The following is a 23,131-nucleotide window of genomic DNA, read 5'->3' as shown; positions in this document are numbered from 1 at the left end:
GTCAGTCAGATTATGGTGTACAGTTTAAAACCTCTTGGAATTACTAATGAGCCTTTTTGAAGAGGCAAGATAGCTTGCAATTTAAGAACTCCACCTTCTGCTGGTATTGCTCAACATATCAAAGCTTAAATATGCATAGTTTAGCCATGTCTAGACATTGCAATCTTTTGGCAAAGGAGATGAATGAAATTCAGTACATTATAAAGGTGGGCTTGAGATTGACTCTACCATCTGCCCAGAAAAAAATTGTCCCAATTACAAAGTATGCACTCACTATCATGGCAAGTGCCATGGAGCTAGCTTGACATACAGAAGGAGCGTGTCATATTATTAGCCCAAAAGTGAGTAAGAAGATATATTAATCACTCAGAGATTCTATATATATATTCTATTCTATAAAACTGAATCTCATCTGTTGGAGGCAGAGTCCATTTCAGCTCCCTCTTGTATAGTAGCTTCTGCATCCCATTGGGTATATGTACATTTTGATGAATTTCAATATTTTTTAGTTCTTTGCTTAGACAGGAACAGACACCAAAATTTAGTACCATTTTCTTATTCTCTTTTTTTATCATTCATTTCTATTTGGTTTTATATTCTCTAGGATTTGCCTAATTTTTTTATTTTTATTTTGTTTCTGTTTTGTTGCATTATGTTATTTTTCTGTTGTTGGTCTATACTGTGCTGCAACGGAATATACAAATACAGGCCAATTTCTCTTTCTCTAGGAGAATCTGATTTCTGACACACCTTAAAAGAAAGAAGGAAACATTTAAGTGCATTTCTACTCTGTGAAAAAAATATTATTAATGCGTTCAGGCAAAGTTAATACTAGTTCCAGTCTGAGATCAGTACAATACTTACTATGATATTTTGTCTGTCAGTTTCTATTGGTTGATACTTAAAACTTTCAATTAAAAAATCAAACCTAACAATTTTTTTAGAGTGACTTTGTAAACCCTGCTGAACATGAGTGGACTGCTGACTGTCTTCCTGATCAAGTTAAATATCTGACCAGGAAATAACTTTTAACTGCACTGAATATGATTAAATACTATATCAGGATTCCTCCCTGCATGTCAGGTCTTTCCCAAGGTCATTTAATTAGTGTTGTTTACAACAGCCATTTGCCTCCACCTGTGCTGTTATTGATAGTATAGAAAGAGCTCTTTCTGCATGGAACAATGTGTCAGCCATGTAGCCACAAAAAATTGCTGAGCAAAGGGAAAGTGTCTCCAGAGCACTCACATTCAGTAAAGTTACTCCAGCTTAGAGCACTTGGCGTATTTTCCTACTACTTTCATTTCCACATGGCTTTATCTTACCACAAATACCATATTCTAGAGTTGTAGTGATTTTTTGGTAACTTTTGTTAATAATCTTTGCAATGAAATAAATTATTCAGCCATGAGCTCAAAAATATCTTAGTATTTAGTTAAGAAAGATGGTTGTGATGGCTGTTGCCAAGTTGTGTCATCCTCAGTCTATAGTGTTTCTTCTTGGGCATTTGGGAAATAAACCATTCCATTCACAACAAACTTCTTAGGTGGATGGTCTTGTGAGCATAATAGAGTTATAATTTTCACACTTTGGCATTTAACCTCAGATGTATGAAGTAGGATTTTCAAGAAGACAAGAAGGTACTTTAAGAGCAGAAGCCTGACTTTTGGTCTTTGCATTTTCCCTCTCTATCCATTGATGCAGCCAAGGGAACTAAGATGCCTAAGTTTGATCTGATGTTAAAATATGATGTTTATGTTAGTCAATATAAATACCACTCTTCAGGCATCCTTAGGGTGTCACTACAAAATAGGTGTATGCAAAATAGTGTGCTGAGGATTCACATTTGTACTCACTGTAAACAAACATTTTGATCCTCACTTTTCTACTGAAAATGGTCTGCTAGTGCCCTGTATCTCAGGTGACAGTGACAAGCCTGGGAATTTTTGCTGACATACAAGAAATTGAGAAATTCAAATGGAAACTAGGAAATCACTCTTAAGCCTTGGTCAGATTCATCTCTCTTTTTAAAAGCCACAGGTTTCAAGTCATTGGGCACTGAAAGTTAGTGCCCACTTTTCACTTACAAAGCATCATCCTCCATTTCGTTTCAATTTTTTCAACTGATAACTGCATTTGCAGGAAACATCAAGGCACATCTTGTAAAATTGTCACACAGGATGTGCCATTTCATCATTTGGTGGGTCCTTCTTCCTAATGTAACACTATGTGTAACACAACAAAATGAAATAATGGAAGTTTTGTCCCAAAAAATGTAACGCGATATCAGTTTGAGTAGTGCTTTTCCCAAAGGGGCGGGGGGGAAGAAGAATGCAAGAGAGAATAGTTTAAAATGGGGAAAAGCATTCCCCTTTCAGCCATAGTAGGCTGTCAGCTGCTGAATCTGTGTTATTTTCAATTAGGCTCATCTAATGCCTGTGTGTAAAGGAGACATATGTCACTTTGCTAGACACACTGTGAAATGCCTTGGTTAACAAAGCCTCCAGTGCCTTTGACTTAAGAAGCAGCCAAATAGCTCAGCATTATTGCATTTCACATTTTAAAAGTATTGTTTGGTCTTGCTGTTAAAACTTTGTTCCTGGTAAATTACAAGCCAGTAATGTGGGGTTTTACTAAGCTTCTTATGTATGCATGAAATAATGTCTTTGTTTAAGAAAATATCCTGAAAATAATTATGTATGTGAGCAAATTTACTCTTTCCAGCAAATCCAGGGGCTTGATAAACTGAGCTGTAAAAAAATCCGCCATAAAAATATTCCCTTTTTAAAGTCAGAATATGCTTAAATGACATCACTTAGAGAGAAAACAACAACCATGTTAAAAGCTTTAACAAAGAATATATTAATTGAAAATACATTCTCTTTTGTCTTTTACAAAGTTAGTTTTGAATATTAATTTTGTTTGATTTAACAGGTATCATACGGAAGCAGGGCTCATTCCTGTTATTATGCTCTGTGGCATTTGTTCTGTGATGCTGTTTGAGTCCTTTTATACAGAACATCATTACATTTGGTTAAATACTGTTTATTTGTGCATAACTGTACTAAATGACAGCTCTCTACAGCATTTGTCAAGCTCATGTGAATAATCCAAGTCAGTATTCCTGGACCTTGATGAATTTCTCAAGTTATAGGGATTGAAGTGGCTAGTGGTTCATCTGCACAAGTCATATGTCACCTGCTATAGATGAAAAAAGATCTTTTTCTATCTAAGGAAGAGAATTGTCCTTCTGCTTCACTGAACTGAACTTTGTGTTTAAGTTCACATTTGAACATGACTCAAGACATGGAATCTGGCAGCTTCTTTATCATTTACCCCACATTTTGTCTTTTCCCCATACCCCAAACTGTCATCTCTCTTCCCTCCACTAGAGCAGACATTGTTTTCACCTTTCTAGTTTGATCAGCTTGCAAGCAGATGTTCTTATGTAATTTTTAATTAATTGATTTCTTCCTTGGAGGGTTTTGGTTCATCTGTTTTAAGTAGATACCTTAACATAAAAACAGAAACAAAAACAAACAAAAAAAGACAAAACCAATAAAAAACCCCTCAAAATTACATGTGCTTGCTGTCTTGTGAACTTCAAAATTAAAATATGGTAAAGTATTTCAGAGAAATTAAAGCAGCTCTTAAATAGGTTAAAAACTTTATGCATTATACCTACAAATATCTTACCTAAAATGTGTGCTGTTTGTGTCAATGTCACCCCACCTCAGTGCCACTTCCTCCTGTCCATCCTTGGTCTTAGTTTCATAGTCTCATTCTCCTTCTGACTCCGAAAGAGAAGTTTGAGAAATAGGAAAAGATAGAAGAAGATAGAGTATCTGAGGATAGTATCTTTCCTCTGCCTTCTTTCTTTCTTCCTTAATTTTTAAGGCCTGTAATCTTCTTTTCTTTAGTCAATATTGTAGGAATAAGACCGTAATGAGAAGTAACATTAAGACCTTCATTTACTTAGCAGAAAGACAAGGAACACTTTGTGCTGCTATACAGGGCCCCAAGATAATATATTCCCAAGCAAAAAAAAAAAAAAAGCTTTTTCATGCTAAGGACTATTGAGGATGTTATAGTCAGAAAAGTTTATCTCTTGTGGGTTATAATCACCTGTTGAGTCACTTGATTTGTGGACATATTTCCTCTTCAGTCCTTTGATTGTTAAATGGGTTACCACCTTAGCTGACTGCTAGCATCATCATCTTGCCGGAACTATCCCAATTAAACCTACCAGCCAAACCAGATATGGGCATTCCCAATGGAATTTCATTTGCTATATAATTGGTTACTTGAACGGAAGCAATGGTAAGTTTTTGCCATCTCTCCTTAATTTAAATTAAACATCTTTTAGAAAAAGTTCATTTGTTTTTCTAGTGTGATAGGAGAATAATTTTGTCCATAATAGGGTAGGGAGGGAGATAAGCAGCTAGAAGCAGCTGCCTTTCAAGTAACATAGCTGGATTTTAAAAGATATGCATCCATATTCTCACCCACTGGATTACAGTTTCCTAAATATATGGAAATCTAGATCTCTGTGAGCCAGAGATCTGATTAGGGTTCTCTAGCCTTTTAAATGTGAAGGACTTCTTAAGGAAATACTTTTATAACAACAAGAATGATGGATATCTGAATCTCTGCAAAATAAAATATGCATGTGTACCAGTCCATACATATCCAAGCCACCTAAAAAGTCATCAAACAAGTCCATTCACATCCACTTTGACAGGTTTGTTTCTATCAGCAATAAAATGAGAACCTCAAGCCAGAACAGATCAGGTTACACAAATGACTAATAACAACCATCCCCTTCCTGGAGCACAGTCAAGGAGCAGCAAAGAGTGAGGACACTCCTTTCCCCTTGAACTCCTTCTCCACACAAGCTTTCCAGCTATGATTAGACATGATAAGTAGGAGAACTTTTGTGCATAAATTATACCTGTCATAAGTATAATTGAACATAAAGTATTGTGGGAGAGAAGAGCTCCATTCTCTGAGAGAAATATTTCCAACACAGAAGCTTATGGCTCTCTGGACAGAAAGAAGATAAAATGTTTCAGTCCCTAACTAAAATGCCTATAAACTTTGTGTTTCTAACTAAATCCTTTTAGAAATCCCATCAGTAAACATAAACCCTCTAGAATCTATTCTTTAACTGCATTTTTCTCCTGTGCCTTTAAAATATATAATCCTTTGTTTAGGTAAACTGTGTTGAATTGCTCTGTTGCTGATGAGGAAATGTATTTATCATTCTTGAAATATGTGTTGCATAGCTACCTTTTATGCCAGAAGAGAATAAGTGAAACATAGCTAACTGTTTAGAAGCTGATCTGACAGAGAAGAGGTACTAGGTCAGAGAGGACTGACCCTGCATAAATTGGCAGAGGGAAGGTGTATAGGCTGTGTTTGGTTACTGGACTTTTTCAGGATTTGTAGGAGAAATGCACTGTGTATGTTTACCCTGACAATAGGGTGATGTGGTAACCTTCTCCATATAATATACATTTACAGAGTAGGAAGTGAAGAGAGCTGTGCACTTTATATGTGAAGAAGGTTATGTTGCTATGATCACAGGGTATTTCAGACTAGAAAGGACTTCAGGGAGATGTCTGGCTGACCTTCAAAGTAGGGTCAGGTATGAGGTCACACCAGGTTATTTGATGTTTCATCCAGTCTTGTATTGAAAACCTCGCATATCACATCTTGAGATGCACTTAACCACACTTAATTAACAATACTGAAAAATGTATTATTTTTTCTTTGCAAAAAATCTTCTTTGACTCATATAATACACTTCATTGCTGCTCCTGAGAACCAGCATACTCCCTCACAGTATAGACAAAAACTTTTGGTAGGTCAGTCCTTCTATTTCTATGAAAACATAAGAATAATTCATAAAAACCCTGAGAAGATAATTCAGTTTGCAAAATGTTTTGTGCTGTCAGTGCATGTTCTGGACTAAGTAAGTTTCTGATTAGCTCTGAGCTCCATTGGCAACATTCAAATTTTTCCCAAACCTCCCAATGATGTAGGAGGTTTGGATCTAATAGCACAGATTTGGGACAGCCTATAACTCTGATATTGCAAATGTGCTTTGGGCTCTGCAGCTTTTAAAGTCTTTTGAATATATCTGAATTACTGATTTTATTATCTAATAATTTAGAGAAAACTAATTGCAATACAGCTGCAAATATGAATTTCATTTCTGCTACCGCATTTCGACAGTCATTTTTCATTCTAATCTAGAAATCTAATAATTCTGGTGGGCTAATGCTGGACATATTTAAAATTAATCCTGTTGGTTTTTATTTGTTGTACTCTTGAAAATACAGTGACAAAAATAGGTAAGGGTTTAAGGCAGCAGGTAATCTTTTAAAAGCAACAAAAAGAGATTAAAAAGTTGAGATGGGATGGGGAAAAGTGACTTGGAGGAAATACTTTCATCTTTGCCAGTTACCAGAATCTGCACTCAATTTCCAAGTCCTTCTGGTCCTATTAAATTCCAGACAAACACAGATACTGCTGGAGCAGCACTGTTTATTTTGCAATTCTTTACTTGGCTGTGTGAAAAGCAGACAGGCTGAGGTTATAAGAATTGTTTAGGATTTGAAATATTTTTGTTCAGAAATCTGACATGATTTGCTAGTTGTGACAACTGGTTTGACAATGACCACTGATTTAGGTCTACCTGTAATAAGTGAATTAATCTGAGTTAAAACATAGTGATCTGTCATGTTTAGAGATACCTCAACAGCTGGCTGACTTGTCCTCTGTCAAGCTAGTTTGTCCTGTGCAAATCTTCTGTCAAGTACGGAAAAGAACTGTTGAGAGAAAATTACATGGCAGTTTCAGAGTTAGTGATGAATTTTTCTCCTAACATACCAGCTGTGCCAGCAACACTATTTTTTGTGGCATTAATCAAATATCTTGCCTAGAGCACCTTCTCTTTTCCAAAGGCTAGAAGATGAATCTGTCAAAAAATTTCACTGGGATTTGCCAAGAGCTTTTCTTAAGCTCAGGTACTAGTCAATGCACTTCGAAAATTTGAATAATGCTTTTAGGGATGGTGTTCTGAAAGTAGAAGTCCTGTAGTATACTTTTACTCTACACTATACACTATGAACTCAAAGCCTTTGTTACAGTGAACAAGACGAATTAAGGAGTTTTCCATAAGGCAAAGTACTCAAGTGCTCCACCTCCTGACTTACATCCTTGTGTTTATTTTTAGTTATAGTTCTGCAATTTGCAAAGTACAGGAACAATGGAAGGCCACAGAGTGATCCAGACACTTTTTCTGCAGATGGAGGAAACTGAAACAAGGCTGATAAACACAAATATGCATTCTATTCTTTTATCAATATATTGCATATTTTCATTAAAAGTATAAAATATTTAAAATTCTAGATTACAGGTTTTCAGAAGTAAGATCAATTTTAAGTGCCACAGAAGTATATTTCTATCATTCCCCATCCTTTTAGTACTGAAATTTTAATTAAAAATTAATAGACCATTTATTACATGGACACTAGGGCACAAACACAGCAAATACGAGAAATGACAGATTCCTACTCAAAGGAGATGACAAATATTCTTTTTTCATTTATGTGCATGTGTATCATTACATATGCTTAGTGACACCAAAGGTGTGCTAAATTTTTTTCATAACTTAAATGCTGACAGCAAAGTTGAGCTTACTTAACACTCAAAACTAGCAAAATGCAGACATATAGCACCAACAGTAGGCAGGCTATTGAACTCCTTCCTTCCTGTAGGCACATGAGAGAAAAGGTTAAAGAATTCTTCTGCTTTTCTGAGCAGTGCTGAGACATTAAAGATGTTCATTCAGCTTAGTAACTGAAGTATCCTTCACTGGAGAAACACCATGCATTGTGATTGCATCTAATTCCTGAGGTTGCTTTCCTTTCCCACCTGTATTGATTCTCCTATTCATAGATTGGCATTCACCTTACTCCTTTTCCTCCAGATAGTTCTTACAGATACTGAAACATATATTTCACGTGGGATTGAAGAGGAAGTAGAATCAATTTAGTATAACTCCTGGAGGAGACCTCATGTAGACTAATCATCTTTCTGGTTATGTCAAAGGTCTCTAATAAATGTAATGGCTAAGGTGTGGCTCTAGTATCTGCTGCATAGCCCTTGTGAGGGAGGTCATTCATCTGCAAGCCAAAGTTATCCCTTCATCACACCAAGGTCTGAAATCAGATGTGAAAGGACCTAGGCTGTGCTGACATCATCTGGTTATCACTCATTTGCACAAGGAGTTGGAAGAGGCATGGGCTTTGGTTAAAAAGACTTTTCACACTTTTCTCTGCTCCTGATTTATTAGTCCCAGCTAGAGCCCATGGAAGGAATTTTGAGACTGTTTTTTGTTCATGACACCTTGAATATCAAAGACTCTTAAGTACATTATCAATACTATAATTTCAACAAACACGTTCTAAAGGGATTTTGATTCTCCTTCTTCCCTAAAATGAAATCTGGACATAGAAAGCATTATGCATCTCTGAGGAAAACACTTATTTAAAAATGGAACTTTCTTCAAAATCTGAATTTGTAAACTTTCTTCTGCAAAAAGTATAGCAATTTTAGAGGTGCATGGAAATAATGCTTAAAAGATAAACAACATTAAAAAGCACAGGCTTCAATTGTGTTTTCAAATTCTCTGTATTTTTTCATGCTCTGTGTGATAATGATTTCAGTCTTATTACAAATTGAGGAAAGGTAAGCCAGTGTTTTAAAAGTTGGCAACAGGGACTATATGCAAAATAGAGAAACTACCCAGGTTTTTTACTACACCAATTGCTAACATATTTTGAAATGTTGAAAATGGTATGAAGTTTTGAAAATATTCTGTGTCCAAAACCACTTGTAAATGATACCATTTGTTTCTTTGACACATTTATTTTTTTTGTTTGACAAATTAAAATCAGGTTCAAGTCATTATTATTAGCATTGATAATAGAATTCCAACAATTGATAATAGAATTCCAACCGCCCACATTTCTAATTCAGCATCAGATCCATTTGTTTTCTGATACCTGAATATTTGTGTTGATTTGCCTAACCTTATACCTCATTAGCAAAGACATTTTCAAGAGTCCAATTAATACCTGAGAAATATTTACATATTACTTCATTGTTTTGAATACGTTCAGAATCTATATGAAAGAGAACAACTCCACAGCAATATCAAGCTTATCATTAACTTTCTGATTGAAGTTACTTTCCAGTAATTCAAATAGTTTTTACAATGCATTAGAAGAGGAATTAATTATTTTAAATAGGCTGCAATACTAGAACTCCTGTGCTAGGTAATATTTGACATGTCTGTCTGCCAGCTTTCCTGCCTTTCTACCTGTCTTTTTTCAAGTATTTCTGACTGCAGAAGTACTTCTAAAATTTCAACAAAGAAATAGGGTGAGAGGTTTCTTAAATCATGCTATTGGATATCCAAAAAGGTATATTATTTTGGATGTGGTATATTTTACAATTTGACAAGTTGGAACTTTGTAAACTGACAATTGGGCACAGACGAAGGTATCCATTTATCTCGTATATGTCTTGTTGAGGCAAAGCTGTCAGACAAAATCTTATCACATGGTGCCCCATTTGTTTTCTGTAGTGATTTATGATGGTTTTGAAAAGGTCTTGTGATCCCATAGGCTGCCACGATTCTCTGACTCTTCTCTGTCAATGGATCAGATTTTTGACATTTTCTGAGAGCATTCAGAAAAGATTTGATAAATCAGCTTGTGGTGTTTATTTTAATTGATCTGAAACCCATTCCTTCAAGAATTCATCAAACACTGTGACAGGGTCTGGGTGTGCTGCAGTGAAATGAAAGAACTGGGTTGGCCATGCCTCTGTGATGGTGATATAGATATTTTGTTGAAAGTTTATGCTCACAGACGAGAAGATGCCATAACTAATTTAGAATGCTGTAAATCTTTTGACGCAGATTCTAATTCATAAATCTCATCCATCACATGTGATTCATGAAACGATAGACAACCCTTGATGAGAAGGTACTTTTGAATTCCAAGTTCTTTACATTTTTTTCCTCTTTAGAAATAAATCACTCCAAAACAACAGAACTCTGTTATGCAAGTGGCGCTGTAAAGGTCTCTCATTCTTTTTGCATGTTTTTCTTCTCAAAAGGGATAACATTTCTTCTCTTTAAGATGCCAATGGATAAAACTGTGTGTGCATGCACTTCACTTTACAACAGGAAGAAAAATGTAACTGATTGCAGTGGTTCTAGTTGAGGAGTCATCACATTTGGCTGGTATAACCTGGGTCTCTTTTCTTCTCTCACAGGAACCTCCATCTGTTGAAAACATCACCACAAACACCTGTCCTGATCAACCACAGTCAGTGTTTTTGATCTCTTCACTCATTCCTGTTGTGCTTGGATAGTAAGCCTGTAAGAAGACCATTGCAGGATCTGAGCCTCTCTCTTATCAGCCAATCCACTCTTTTTCCTTCTACATTGAGGCATTGCTGCTGAGTGGTGGCTGTGGATGGTCCAGGAGGGAATTTGTGGTGGTGTATTTGATCTCTCTAATTAAGGGAAAGGAGCATGGATGACTGATAAGCAGGCTGGCCTATCAGGCAATGAATGATAATAAAGAAATAAACAAATGTTGCTCAACAGTGTTGCCAAGAAAACTGCTGAGGACTGGTATCAATCAATGTCTCTTTATCTGTCTAGGACTCTGTCTTCAGCTATAAAGCTTAGGTAACACCAGACGTTATTAGAATAATGAAGTAACAAAACCAAGCATTCAAAAGTTAGGTAGTCATAGAATTTGGTTGGCCAGTGCAATATTTATTTGCCATCCTTCTTAATACACGTTTTGGCATTCTTCCTCAGTGTCACACTTGTGGTAAAACCAAATGGAGAATTGGGTGAGCAATTTTTCATTGTCCTTAGTTCAGATACAGAACCCAGTTGACTACATACTCTTTTCTTGCAATGATCTGTTTCACTTGCATTTTAACTTCTGTGTGGAGTGAGGCTAGTGCCTCATTTCAAAATGATAAGTCACTGCTTCTCTGCTTTGCTTGCTTACTCAGAAGTGCAGGCATGTGGACTGCGAAAGAAAGTGATCAAGTTTTTGCTCAACACAGTTTATAAGATGATACTGGAGGATCTTTAATGCAGATTTTTATGCTGAGTCTTAACTGAGTTCTTGAGAGTATGCACAAATGGCAGTTTCCAACATCTTTTAACTCAGTTCCATTCTCATTTGAAGAGCTAAAACATGCTTTTCTTAAAGGAAGACATACACTTCTTTGAAGAACCTGCTCCAGAGGGATAAAGTTGCATCTTTTCAGTGAAACAATTAGTATTTTATGGAAATAAATATGCTCATGTCACTAAATCTATTTCTCCTTGCTATCTTCTTAAAGTCTTTCAAAACAGTTAAAGCAGAAGGAAACAAAAATCAAAGAAAAAAACAGCCTAAAAAACTGACTAAATGATTTTTTGTGGGATAATTAATGGCTGAAATGGCAACAAGTGACAATCACAAACTGAAGAATGGAATCTAAAGTGTTGACCAACCACTCAGTGCAGAGCTTTACAGGTTACTGATTCCTGTTTGTCTTTATTTGCATTGTTGGTTACTGCGAATATCAATAGCAGCTTTCTCTTGCCTTACATTGGGTCAAGCATTTTGGACTATTTTTTCCTGGAAACTTCCCCTTTATTTCCACTACCTATGGCTTCTTTTGCATATGCTTAAGCAAAGTACTTTCTTCTCACATGATTTTGGGTAGACCTGCAAACTCATTTTGAAGACTCTTTCTTTAAGCTGAGAAAGGAGCTATCAGCATGTTTTTCAATGCAGTGTTCTGCTCCTCCACACAAAGAAAAGCTTAAATTTTCTGCAACCCTGTGGTGTCCAGATGCCATCAAACAGGGAAGATTGAGGTCAAGTAGGCATAATTCAAGGTGATGGATTGAACATTAGCACTCTGTGCTTTTCTTTTCCTCACACTTCTATGTCTTCCATCCTATCTCTCTTTGCTTCTCATTATTGTCTTTTTTCCTTTAGGATAACAGTAGCATAAAGCAGTTGTCTGTATGCCTGATTCTCAGCCCTGTCACTTCATAGGCATCTTTCTTTAAAGAGACACTAAGATCCGATCCCAACTTAATCTGGTATTAGGCCAAGACTTAGCAGACAGATTCAACTTTCATAGAAAGCTGTTTAAAGATATCTTAGACTCTCTAAGAGGGCAGTTTTAAAAAGCACTGGCATCTCTTAGCACAGTCTTTAAAAGCCTAGCATATTGCCAACAAGTTGAAGTTTTCCAGTATGTCTGTAAATCAAGGTTTTAATAAAATAGTTTTTTTATTTGACCAACTGCCAATCTAATCATGTTAGATGTGAGCTCAAGTAAGAAAGTAAGAGGGTTCTCAAAGTCTGAAATAGCTGAATCAGCAGATTTTTCAGTGTTACTTCTCCATCAAAAAAGCAAATGGTTTGGAATTTAAATGAATGGCAAAATTAGCCAGTTTTTCAAATTTTCCCAATGGTGTTTGAGCTTCCAATCTCAGGGGGTTTTCACTCAAGATGGATGAAAAAGAAATATGCTTTGACCACTGTTAATTTTTAATCTCCCACAATGTTCTGTTTTCTGCCATCAAAACTACCAAAATAACGAGTGGCTTTCACTATTCCCAAAATGCTTTCTTTTTAAGTCCTCATTTTAAATAAGTGACATCTAACAAAATGCATGCTGGATGCCAATCATACACAAAAAAAAGAAAAATACTTAAATGTTGGTATCAGCAATTAGGGTTACACCATCACCACTTAATTTGTGGAAGGAAGGAACTCTATGTTTAGCCAGTATGATTTTTCATGGCTGTTTTGAAACCAATGAAGCTAGACCAATTACTCCAGTTAGAGTTTGCTACTTAAAAAAAAAAAAAAACATTAATTGTTCTTGTTGCCTATTAGAAAAGTGGTTTTATAGACATTTTGCAATAATGGGCAGTTCTCAGTTGTTTCTGCTTTGCTCTACAGAACAGTCCCTAGTAACTCTCATCAAATAATGTTTCTCAATATAGCAGCCCTGGCAGTCTATATTAAAGGAAGACATCAGGTTGTCTTGAGTACGTTAAAAAGCATATTGTTGTTAATTAATTTATTTTCCATATTGGCCTGCATTGTGTACAGATGTTTTCATCCAACCTGAAAGGTACCGTGGCAAGCAGGTGTTACAAAAATCTTAGCCCAGAGGTATCCAAGACTTTCTGCCTGGCAGCGTTCCAGCTACAGACTGGAGCTAGCTTTTGGAGAAGTTGTCAGTGAGATTGATTACATTTCGGAATTTCCATTGATTAATTATCTCTCCAATTCTTCACCACAGGCAACATCCTGAGTTTTGAGACTATGCATGAAAACTTATTGCACTTGTGTTCATCAGTTTGAAACACTGTGGGATTTTGATAGGTCATATCTTGCAGAAAGGGAGATATAGGTGGTTAGATGTAGCTGTGCTCCTGTGCTTCTTCACAGGATAAAGAAAACAGAGAAAACCACCCAGGCAGGATTTTCTTACCGAATTTGCCTTTAGCCTTTGTAATTGCCAATAGTCAAGTAAGTGGTTTTACTTCAAAAACAGCAACAGTTCACAGAGTTACATCTGGCTGCTCTGATAGGAAATAGTTTATTCTTGATGTTTTGTGAAGGGATAAAGAATTCAATTTTTGTTCAGTTAGTTTTCGTTCCTGTATAAAAAGAGTAGCACTCCTTGGTGTAAAGGAATAAAACAATACTATTTATTAAATTTATGCTATTGCTTATAAAGATAAATATGGAAAGATTCGGATAGGAAGGCCACTCATTTTATACATTTACCGTTCTAGCACTACTAAGAGATATTTATTTCAACAGAGACTTGTAAAAATGTCTTTGTAACATAAATCTTGGGTCTTAAATGAGTGGAGCAGTAGACTAACCAGCTTAATAAAAGTGAGAGATGATATGCAACTAATGGACAGGGCATTTCAACCAGGTGTTATCAAATCATTCATTGCACTAAGTGCACTCTCAAGTTCTGTTGTAAAAACAATTAAAGTACTGATGGCAGGCTTAAGTTACTTCAAATCATTTGGCACAATTGATCCACAATTATCTTTGTAATCCCTGAAGCCCCAAACACTAAGTCCTCCATCCACTTTATATTTCCTACACACAGTTCTCAATGTGTCAGCAGCCATACTCGATATCCATTGGCACCAGCAACTTCACTGGACCTCAGAATTCCAAATTCTAATGCTTGTGCTCTGAATACTCAAGTTCAAGTGTATGAAACACATGTATGACACTATACCTATCACCTTTCAAAGACTTTGTAGTTTTTAATCATGTTTGCTTGTGTATATGAATGTGTGTGATTAGAGAGTGGGACATTAATTTTAGATGTTTTCTGTGGCCACTTATTTGAAAGGGTGTTTTCTTCTTTTTAGTGTCAGAAGCTTGTAGTTATTCTGCTTTTTAGGAAATGTTATGCTTATCTTGAATACAAATCTCAAAAAGCAATAGAAAAATGCCCTTAGTGGAGTTTTGTATGACTTCTCCAAAATGTAATAAAGACATTATCATATCAGATGGGTAATTCATATGGCATGGCACCTTTCCTCTGGCAGTTTAGAAATGCAACTCCCCTTGGCAGGGAAAACGTCAGTCCAAATCATTAGAGTTTAGCAGAATAACGTGTACTGGAGCACAAAACTGAACAATGGCAACTTAGCCTGAATCAGATACAGTAATTTTTGTTATACCTGTAATAATTTGGAGATTTGTGCCTCTCACATAATCATTGTAAAACCTAGAAGCCAAATTTTCTCCTGTGCCTAATGACATGAGGGAAGAGCCATAAGAGCAGGAGAAGAAATTTTGCCTGACTTTTTACCCTGTTAGACCAGAAAGTGCCCACAGCAGGTAATAATCAAAGAGATGCCAGACAAAATTTTGAGCTATAGAGTTAAACCAGAATAGTCCCACTGGAGACTTCACTGTGGGAATCTCAGGCTGAAAAATTCTCTTCCTGTGCAGCCCCTGTGCAATGTAAATAGAACAAAGCAAGTCCTATTTTCTCCAGAATTAATGAACGCATCTATTTCACTGTCAACAGCTTTCTGTTTCAGATGGACCCTTAGATAGAAAGGATTTCTGATTGCCTTCCTACTGTTGAACCTTATCCCCCAGGATAAGGGGATAGGGAGACTGTTTAGTCTCCCCAGTTCAGGCATTGGGTATCAATGTGCTTTTGTTTGTTTTAATGCCAACATATTGAACCATTAGAACAGAAGGCACCACTTAGTCCATTACGCAGTCAATTTTCAGTTTAAATACCATTCTTGTAGGCTCATGAGGGATTAGAATTAGTTTGAGCAGTGCAGAGAGCTTTTTTGTCTCTATTGCACAAAACAGGGAGTTATTCTGTCTCCTTGATAATAAGTTGCTCAGAGTAAGGGAAGAAAACAGAATTTCAGTTATTGAATATTTAATTCTGGACAGCAGTTTAATCAGAAGTGGGATTTGGGCAATTGCTCTAGCCCCCTCCTAACATACTACAGTTTCAGTTCTTAGTATTCCTTAATTATCCCACTGAGATGTTTGAAGAGCAACTAGTAGTAAATGAACTTGGCAAATCAGCTATTACCCAAGTAATGAAATACAAATACATATGTTTGACAATTCTGCAGGGAAATTGTTGGAGCTAAGATTCTCCATGCATCATATTGGCCAAGAGAGAAAAAGCAGGTGTTATTATCAAAATTTGTATACCAACAATTTGACTGGAGTTTTAAAATAATGTGAAGCTTTTTTCCCCTTCAGCTAATTCCGAGCATGTTGGTTATTGTATGGAGAGAACTGATTGTCAAATAATGAATCTGCAGCAGCTGTGGATTCTCACAGTGACGTAGTTCTAAATAATCAAGGATTTTACGTTAAAGATGCGTATCAACTTTGCATCTAACCTTAAACAAAAGAGGGTTCAGCTCTTCTGAGGAAATTGATTTTATTCAGCAGCAAGGCAAGGGAAATTAGTACATTCAATATTTGTGGAAAGAAAATAGTAAAGCCCACAAGTCTGGGTGGTTTGAGATTGTTCTTTGTTTTAGTAATTATACCTTTATATGTTAGATCTCATATTTGTACTTTCAGAAGTATTCTGAATGGTTTATGCATCAATCATGTCCTAGACCTGCTGGATTTCTACACAATTTTATGATGAACTTACAGCCAAACATATTCAAAGTGAAACTGAATTCTAACTTTACTGCTGTTGCTATCTCATCCTGTCTGTCTGGGACATTAGAACAATTTAATTAGTAACCAAATGTCAGTTGCCTCTAGTTCATTTACATGATATCTCAATGTGCTAATTTCTCAAATTACCATAATTTATTATTTAATCTGTCTTTGATTTCAGGGACAGAGTTGTTTGAGTTATTTCATCTGAGGCCTGTTATTCATATGCAAGAGGACACAAATAGGAATACTTTGTTGGCATGCATTTACTAATGTTTACTGTAGAATCATAAGCCAGTATAAAGCTGGGAAAGCCTTTCCAAGCCTCACAGATCTCCATTTTGCCATTAGCTGTACCAGTTTAAACAGTGTGCCTCAAGAAATATCGACAGGTCAAGTACAGCAGAGAAGAGTGTGTGTCCCAGTGGCCTTTACACTGACAGTTTCTCCCACATTAAAGAGTTAACTAGCAGCCTACCAGCTCAGAGTGGAAGCTAATGAATGAAATGGAGATTGATATAGACTCTCTTTGGAGGTGCATCGATCTGTATCTTCTGAACTCAGCTTAGGAATTCTGCAGGCTGCATTGCATGAGTAACCCTGGCATGGTGCCCATTAGCAAATAACTCTTTTAATGCTTGTCTTCAATTGATTCACTTGTTGTACTGACTACTCTGTAGTACTGCAAACTTTCTTGTATTTTGCCACTGTACTTACAAGTTATGTAAAGGAATTTGATTTTGGAAGCAAATGTTCCAGCAACTTTCTTCATTCTTCTTCTTTCCTGCTCCTGCTCCCTGTCCCTCACCCAGATAGCATCATGTAAATATTCAGCTGAGATGGATACTGCCTCATACACCCCAAAACAGTTTCATAAGTCATGTCATTGTGCCATCTAAACTGATATTTCAGTCAGAGCAAACAAAAAAATAATATGTTCTTAAATGTGAAGTATTTTCATTTATTGCTTTACATTGACACTAAATTACAGAAGTTTATGTAGGAAGCATTTTTTCTTCTTCTCTGGTCTCAAGCATGGAATTTATCTACAAAGACAAGTCTCAGCAGGAAGGCCTTCTGTATTTTCTGCTTAGCAGGTCAGGAAAGGTCTCCCTCTATTGAACAGCAGAGAGAGAATTAACCCCTCAGTTCCAGCTGTCTGAAGAGCAGTCACCCAGTCCAAGTCTAAGACTAAATTGCTATGTAGTCAGAGAAGGAGGACAATTTACTTCTCATCTTGAGCACCTGTGAATAGCTGTCTCTAGTCTCTCTCTCTCTACCGCATGTACAACCAGACTTGACTACTTGTCATTTTATGATATAAAATCTAAAAAAATCTACATGTTGAATGCCTAACCCTATAAAGAAAATTATGTATGCAAGCAATCTAGTATGAACAACCAGAAATTATGACCTAAGATTGCCAAAGCAATAAAAATGTTGAAAATTTACACAACCCACAAAATCTCAGTAGAGGCTTTTGGCTGTAGACTTCATCACACAGAAAATTCTAACCTGCATCATAGCTGTCCACATTTGCTGTATGTAAATATTCATTTTCAAAGAATATAAAATTATAACAGTAATAACTCTGAAAAGTTAGAAGTATTCAGAGGTGATTTTTCTATCTGCAAATGAATTGTCATTAGGACAGGTAGACAGAAAAGTTTTAACCAAACACATATAAGGATAAGATACACTGTTCCATCTGTTCTCTTTTTATGTCAGAAGTTTTCTGCCTGTCTTTTGTTTGTCTTTGCCCACTTTTGTTTTTCTGCCTGCTGTGTAGGCAGAGATCCTTTCATGGTAAAATAATTGTTTTGATTATAGGCTTGAATCAAGCATCTTTAAATCAAGGGGGAACCAGATGTTAAACTATTTGTACCTTTGAAATATTTTTTGTATTGAAAATAAAAACAGAAAAAAGATGTAATAATTAAAAATTATATAATGAGAATTTTTAATAGAAAATTATTGAGAATTTATCATTGTTATTTTGATGGCTTTTCATTATTGACAGCAGTAATTGTCAGGCTGGTTTTTTTCTTAATCGTCTGTATCTTCTGACAATCTCTTGCATATCTATCTACTAATAGTTATAAGTATTGTATTTTTGCTAGTTTAGGAAGTATTAAGTAAAAACCATATGCTTGCAATCTAAGCACATAATTCATTACAGTGATTATTGTTTAATTTCATTCAGGGAACTGCCTCTTTTGATTAAGATGCTGACATTATAAAGAAGTCAGGAAATTTTAATTCATACAAAAAGTACAGCTCTTCTTGATCATTTTCATTTAACTCATACCTTACCGTAAAATGTGCTTTGATATTAATCCTTATGCTTATAACTCCATTTTGAAGAGTTTTGGGAAATTGTTTCTGGCTTACACCATGCAGATAAGAACCAGAATGAGGGCTGATACCAGCATATTTCTTAAGATGGAAGCAAAAGAGCATTTATAAGTAGTGTTTGCCTTTTGAATCTAGTGGATTGTCAGGCATGCCTGACATTATTCTATAGGCAAGGCCACAGAAAATCAATACATCTTAGGCAAGGTTTAATTTATTTGTAGGTTCTTACAACTAATGACTTTCCTTTTCTGTTTGTTGATTTTCTCTATAGCTTTTGCTCTCATGAATCACTACAATTTTATCCTCCCATTGTAACACAAACCACAAGAACTGTGATGTCATTATATTTTTTTTAGAAGACTAGGTGCATGAATGAACAGAACTGGAAACTGTGCCTTAAAAGAATTTGCACAATGGGATCAAGCTTTCTGACTCCCTCCCTGGACAACACAATATATTTTCTACTATTAGATTTTTATTTTACAGCAGCACCAGCAGCCTCCAATGTCTTGGGCATCTTCATTCCAGGCACTATATATAATTGTGTTCTAACTGAAAATCTCTCCTTTGATGGTTTTATCATCAGAAGTAGTATGAAGGAAAGTAATGAAATAATTTTTCATAAGGAAATGAGTAACAGAGAAATTAAGAAAAATACCCGAAAACATGTAAAAACATTGCAGTTTAGAAATTATTTGCAATTACTCAGGATATAAAGAATTTTTAGTCTTATACTGGGTGGTTTTCTGTTGAGAATAATTTCAAGTGCACAACAATAAACCTGTGCCCATTCTGTGAATAGCACTGCAGTAAAGCTAGCTTTCATGTGCTGGATGCTGTTGGTCAGAGGTGCCTAAATGTAAAAAGGAGGATACTCTTTTTGCAAGAACTAGCCACTAAAAATGTAGATGGAGGCTGATTTTTTATTATACTGGGAAAGGTTCCATTCAACTTAGCAAAAAAGCCTCTATGGCTCTACTGTAATTTATTGTATTGCAAGATCCCATTTCTTTCACTTAGTTATCCCCATCTTTTCATGCATGCTTAGTATACTGCAATTCAGGGCATTAACTCCAGCTCCATTTCACTTAGTCAACATTGACAAACAAATAAGCTACTCTCAGACCTAAATGAGATTTTAACTTGTTCTACCAGAATCATAAACACTTGTGACTGCATGGCCAACTTCTAACAAAACTTTGTAACTAGGAATTACTATATCACTGTCTTTCCTACCAACACAAAGAAATTTCAGCACAAAAGTAGATCTGTGCAAGATTCAATTGAGGAAGTAGGGGGTGTATGACAGTGAGGTCAGGCATTTCAAAATGATTCTTTACACTGGCAATAGATATGGCAAATGTATTGTTTTGTTAGGATTCTTCTGAAAGCCATGTATACAGATATATTTTACGGTCATGTAATTCTACCAAATCCATGGAAGGGAATGCAATTATTTCTGGTATTATTTTTCACCACACTGGCTACACTAAAGAAGACATATTTAATTAATTTCTTATAGTTATTTGATTTTTTTTAAAAGGCAATAATAGCCATTTAAACTTGGTTTAGTTCTAGTTGTTCAGCCAAAGTATACCAGATCTCTGACCCAGGAGACCAGAGTAAAGGCATGTTGGATGGAAGATTTTCCCTTGGTTAAGCAGGTTAGGGTTAGAGAACATCTAAACAAATTGGACATCCACAAGTCCGTGGACCCTGACAGGAATCCATGAGTGCTGAAGGAGCTATTGGATACCATAGCAAGGTTGCACACAAACAACTTTGAGAGGTCATAGAGGTCAGGAGAGGCACATGAGGACCGAAAGAAAGCAAATGTCACTCCAGTCTTCAAAAAGGGCAAGAAGGAAGAATCAGGGAACTATCAGCCAATCAGCTGGAAAGCTTATAAAATGCCTCATTCTTGGCATCCATCTGGATGCCAAGAAGGTTGCCAGGAGTAGTCAGCATGGATTCAGTAAAGGCAAATCATGTTTGACTAACCTGACTGACTTCTGTGATGAACCAACTACCTGGATGGGTGAGGGGAGATCAGTGGACTTTGTCTACTTTGACTTCAGCAAGGCTCTCAACTTTGTTTCTCACAACATCCTCTCAGGCAAACTCAGGGTGTGAGGGTTGGATGAGTGAACATTAAGGATTGAGAATTGATTGGCATCAATCTGGCAGATCCCAGAGGGTCATAAACAATGGCACAGGGTCTAGTCGGAGGCCTGTCACTACTGGTGTCCCCTGAGGCTCAATACAGTACTGGGTCCAGTATTGTTTGACTTATCCATGAATGATTTGGATAAAGGGGAGGTGCCTCCTCAGCAAGCTCACTGATGGCAGGAAGCTGGAAGGCGTGGCCAATACCCCCAAGAGCTGGAAGGAGTGGCCAATACACCCTAGAGCTGGAAGGAGTGGCCAATACACCCTAGAGCTGTGCAGCCCTGCAGAAAGGACATCGACGGGTTAGAGGATGGGCAGAAGGAATCTTCTGAAATTCAGCAAAAGCAAATACAGGGTCTTGCACCTGGGGAGGAGCAACCCCAGGCACCAGAACAGGCTAGAGGCTGAGCTGCTGCAAAGGAGCTCTGAGGAGAAGGGGTTGGAGGTCCTGGTGGACAACAAGCTGTCCATGAGCCAACAGTGCCCTTGGGGCCAGGAAGGGCAGTGGTATCCTGGGGTGCACTGAGAAGAGCATTGCCAGCACATCAAGGAAGATGGTCCTGCCCCTCGACTCAGCCATTATGAGGCCACATCTGGAATGCTGTGTCCAGTTCTGGGCTCCTCAGGACAAGAGACACGGAGCTGTTGGAGCAGGTCCAGCGGAGGTTATGAAGATGATTGAGGGACTGGAGCATCTCTCTTACAAGGACAGACTGAGAGAGTTGAGCCTCTTCAGCCCCAAGAAAAGACAGCTGAGAGGGGCAACTGTATAAATATCTAAAAGGAGAGTGTAAAGAGGGTAGAGCCAGGTTCTTCTTGGTGGCACCACGCAGTAGGAAAAGAGGCAATTGGCACAAACTGATGCCCAGGAAGTTCCACCTCTCTACTGCTTGAGTCACCACACACTGTGGCAGATTGCCCAGAGAGTGGTGGAGTCTCCCTCACTGAAGATGTTGAAGATCCATCTGGACACAACCCTGTGCCATGTGCTCTAGGATGACCCTCCTTCAGCAAGGAGGTTGGACCAGGTGGCACGCCGTGGTTCCTTCCAACCTTACCCATTCTGTGATTCTTTGATCTGGAAAAAAGATCAGATGTGTAGACAAGGACAAATTACTAAAACATACACACAAAAGGCAGTTTATATGTATCTCACAATATTTGCTGCAGGATCCTATCTAAAATTATAATTGCAGGATTTTGGGCTATGTCTTTTTCTGATTTAGTTGTACCTTTGTTTTTCTGTATATGCTCATGTCAAGAGTAAATGGAAATTGTAACAAATCTTTTAGCTTTATCTAATATTCCTAGGTAAATCAGTCAAGAGTATTCTAAATAATGCCTTTATATGTTTTTGAAATAGCATATTTTGACTGAAATTTTGTCATGCTTGATCTTTACCTAGAGTTCAAACATGAAAGCAAATTTCTTCACAGCTACATTTTACTGGCTCAACAGCAGGGGAAAATAAGAATTTTTCATCTGTTGTCAGCAAATTATTAAAGCTTTCAACTTAAAAAAATCATCTTGATAACCTTGCTAATCAATGTAATAGCTTAGTAGACTGAATTTCATTCTTTCAAATCTTACTCTCAAACATTCTCTGGCTGTTAACAATGGCTCTAACTGCATGCAGCTGTAAGCCCCCCATCAGTAGAGGGTTACAGAGTGTAAACAAGGAAGGGCACAGGAGGAGCTTTATTAGCCTCATTTAGGAAATGGCTACATCTTCTCTCTTCGTCGTCTCTGAAATATGAGACACTTATACTTGTCCAGTACCTTAAATTACTTGTTCTGATCTATAAACATTAATCAGCATGCGCCATTTTTATTCTAACACTCTGAGTTTGACATCTTTTTCCATCCGATTCTTCTCATCCTGGCTCTGCAAGACAAAACATCACATGGTGAGTGAATACAGTCTCTCCTTCCCTCTTATGCTGTTATGGTTCATGAGCTATCTCAAATCTTCTGATTGCGTTTTATTCTCACAGTTCATTACATTGAGCCTCATGTTTCCACTGGACACCAGGGAACAGTTGGCATTTTAATAAAATCTATGTATACTTTGACTTCTAAATTATTAACTTTTTCATTGTTAGTGCAAAAGTGGGATTTCAGCATGGAGGAAGGCAAAATCCATCAGAAGCCTTCAGAAATATATTCAGAAAAGAAACATCTTAAAGAACAGACAGTATTCTGGAAATGTATTTCAAGCTACACTTCAATTGGAGGGCACAGAGTACAAAAGTTCCCCTCTCCCTGTGAATCCCTGGGGAAGTGATAGAGATTTT

At 36.8% G+C, this 23,131-nt stretch overlaps 1 protein-coding gene and 1 long non-coding RNA gene across 12 annotated transcripts in view; one reads left to right on the top strand and one right to left on the bottom strand.

Moving 5' to 3' along the window:
* The window catches only part of NPAS3 (neuronal PAS domain protein 3), a 591,061-nt gene that overhangs the window by 443,933 nt on the left and 123,997 nt on the right, over positions 1 to 23,131 (top strand). The window lies entirely within an intron of this gene.
* LOC135302937 (uncharacterized) lies at positions 3,720 to 21,334 on the bottom strand. The gene is made up of 4 exons (XR_010364481.1): positions 21,202 to 21,334; positions 20,670 to 21,118; positions 6,759 to 6,833; positions 3,720 to 3,790 (listed from the first exon to the last, which is right to left on the bottom strand). It is a non-coding gene; the product is annotated as an uncharacterized LOC135302937 (long non-coding RNA).

Source organism: Passer domesticus, chromosome 6 (genome assembly GCF_036417665.1).
Source record: "Passer domesticus isolate bPasDom1 chromosome 6, bPasDom1.hap1, whole genome shotgun sequence".
In the NCBI taxonomy this organism is placed as follows: Eukaryota; Metazoa; Chordata; class Aves; order Passeriformes; family Passeridae; genus Passer; species Passer domesticus.
Note: the sequence above shows the minus strand (reverse complement) of the source record. Positions and strands in the feature narration are given on the sequence as shown.